The sequence below is a fragment of the Sinocyclocheilus anshuiensis genome, unplaced genomic scaffold (genome assembly GCF_001515605.1).
Source record: "Sinocyclocheilus anshuiensis isolate Anshui unplaced genomic scaffold, SAMN03320099.WGS_v1.1 scaffold1045, whole genome shotgun sequence".
Classification (NCBI taxonomy): Eukaryota; Metazoa; Chordata; class Actinopteri; order Cypriniformes; family Cyprinidae; genus Sinocyclocheilus; species Sinocyclocheilus anshuiensis.
In genome coordinates this window covers 2,249-5,080 of record NW_015555799.1, presented here as the reverse complement: position 1 = coordinate 5,080, position 2,832 = coordinate 2,249, and the positions used below count along the sequence as shown (strand labels likewise).

Genomic DNA, 2,832 nt, shown 5'->3' with positions numbered 1-2,832 from the left:
ATTTTTGAAAATGAATTCCCCTCTTAAGTGACTCTTGTGAGGGGATTTTTTAATTTGAGGGGTGGAGGGGGGCATTTTTTTAAATATATATTTATCTCACCTAAATGTTTGATCATGCACTGCATTTTTGTTTTGACAATCGTGCAATTGTTGCACAATAGCTTACACACAGCACAAGCCTGATTTCGTCAGCTGTATGTGAGGCAGTGTTACACCAGGTTCACACATACTCCATTTGCAGTGCGTATGCAGTCCATGTGGGGTACGTAAGCAGTGCAGAAGCAGCTTTCACACAGGAGTCTGCAACTGATCCGTGGCTGTTTGCCATTTTACCAAATTATTTTGATTTCAAATCCAAACATTGTTACTGAAAATGCTTTTTTTACACAGTACAGTAATACAATCTTTCATAGACGTGTTTAAACGTAATAAATATAAGAAACACATTATTCAATGCTTTTTACTTTTGCATTTACTTCTAGACTTATATATTAAGTTGCTCAAGCAAGTGGCAAAACATTTAAACTACTTAGAGATCTCTGTGAGATTACTGTGTTCTTTTTCCCTGAAGGAAAATCTTGAGAGGCAGAAAATGTAAGGTTAACATGGAAAAAAAAGGTTTATTTTTTTGTACTTAAACCTCTGGAAATGACTTTCTTTTTCCACTGATGTCATCAAGACCTCTTATTTTTTTTAACCCCTTCCCCCTGATCACCTGACATTTTTCACCACTCAGGTAATTTCCAGTGGATTATGTAAAATCAAGCCAATTTTGAAACCACTGAAAACCCATTTCACCCAGAAATGCATCACATTACAAAGTAAAATGGGTTGTGAACACAGTGTGTTTTGTGTGCAGGGTTATTGTAGTTCACCAGTATTGTAGGCTTGTAGTTCAACAATAAAAAACATTTTTGTTACTTAAAGGGGAGATAACACACACAGTTTCACCCAATCTCATGTTAATCTTGAGTACCTATAGAGTAGTACTGCATCCTTTATATCTCCAAAAAGTCTTTAGTTTTATCATATTTATAAAATAAAGATACAGCTTTACGATTCTCTCTGGAAAAAGCCTAGCTCCTGGAGGCGCGCCGTGGGCGGAGCTAAAGAGTGACGAGCACTTGGGAGCCTAATACCAAAAAAATACAGACGTTTGATGCAGTTTCACTTACCGTCTACAATTCTGAATCATGATTGGGATCTGTTATAGCTCGACCGCTCCATCCTTCAGTATCAAACGATGGGCAAATCCAGCATCGAACTGGGCCTTGCTTATAAAACGTTCGTCAACAAACACACTTGTGAAACTGCATTGCTGCTCCGGAAAAACAAACTGCATCCACTGTTTACATAACGTTGGGTTCTTTAAGAAGCTCCAAGTTATTTTTCCCTTAAAACCAAAAACACACTTCTTTGGAGACATTCTTCCCGAGCGAGTTCCGTGCAACGCTGATGAATGAAGCACACTGATGGGCGCGCTCTTTCTCTCGCTCTGGTCGACGTGTGCGCGGGCGCGCTCTTCTTCTCTCTTTCCCATACAAGGAGTTCCACACTCGTTTACGTCATGAAGAGCCACGATCGAAAAAAACTCTCAGATACTTGTACGAACCCGAAAGTACGATTTTTAGCACAGAAATACTCCGTCATACGTCCAAATTGTTTTTTTGAAAATTTGTCCATGCTTAGCATGAGAATCCAACTCTTTAACAGTGTAAACAACTCTGAATGCATGAAACTGCATTGTACCCCCCCTTTAACACAAACTTTTATAGTACATCAATTAAATTAAAGAGAAAACAGAAAATATTTAAAAAAATCTAATTTAAAATATGAATAAAAACTATAATAGTAAATAACTGTAATCAATGATACTAAAATAACATCGCATGGCATGGTGCTAAATTATAAACAAAAACTGTCAAGAAAAAGTCACAATGCAAGAAGGCTTAATGTGACTAACAGGCTTTATTTATTTAGTTATTTAATTGATTAATCGATCTAGCTATCTAGCTATATTAGGCCCGTCAATTGAACTCATTCATTTAATTAATTAGTTAATTAATTAAAATATTATTAAAATATTTTAACGCAGTTAACGCACTGGCCCCGCCCCAGACCTGTACGTCATCTTACGTTTCATACAGTTGACTGTTGACAAACATGATGCAAGGCAACAACTCACTGCATGATGTAGTCCATAAATGCAGTTATGTGCCCCTAAAATTCAAGATATTGGGGCAAAAAATGCCCCTGTATGAGTTTTTGTCTGATATTTATATCATATGATAAGCGATATCACACGAGCAGCGAGAGCAATATCACACGAGTGCTGTTTTTGTTCTGAATAGCATGAGTGCAAATGTGATTCTATACAACAGTTCAGTAAATAAGAAGGTAATATTGTGTTAAAAAAATAATGTGTTTTTCTTATTTAGAGTATTACTTAATTAAAAAAAAAAATTAAAATTCCATATTAAGTTAAAGGTAAATATGTGTATATTTGTGTGTGTTATTCCATTTTGATTTGATTTTGGCTGAAATATGACCTGAATATGTCTTTGTGTGCATGAATAGAAGGTCCAGCTATACTTCATTTTCCACTTTCTGCTCTGTTTAGCACACAATTGAGTGTGCAAGTCTTTATATCACACGAGCAGCGAGAGCAATATCACACGAGTGCTGTTTTTGTTCTGAATAGCATGAGTGCAAATGTGATTCTATACAACAGTTCAGTAAATAAGAAGGTAATATTGTGTTAAAAAAATAATGTGTTTTTCTTATTTGGAGTATTACTTAATTAAAAAAAAAAAAAAATTCCATATTAAGTTA

At 35.5% G+C, this 2,832-nt stretch overlaps 1 protein-coding gene across 1 annotated transcript in view; it reads left to right on the top strand.

Annotated features, from left to right (window-relative positions):
- The window catches only part of ddx54 (DEAD (Asp-Glu-Ala-Asp) box polypeptide 54), a gene marked incomplete at its 3' end in the record, with an annotated part of 14,663 nt that overhangs the window by 10,414 nt on the left and 1,417 nt on the right, over positions 1-2,832 (top strand). The window lies entirely within an intron of this gene.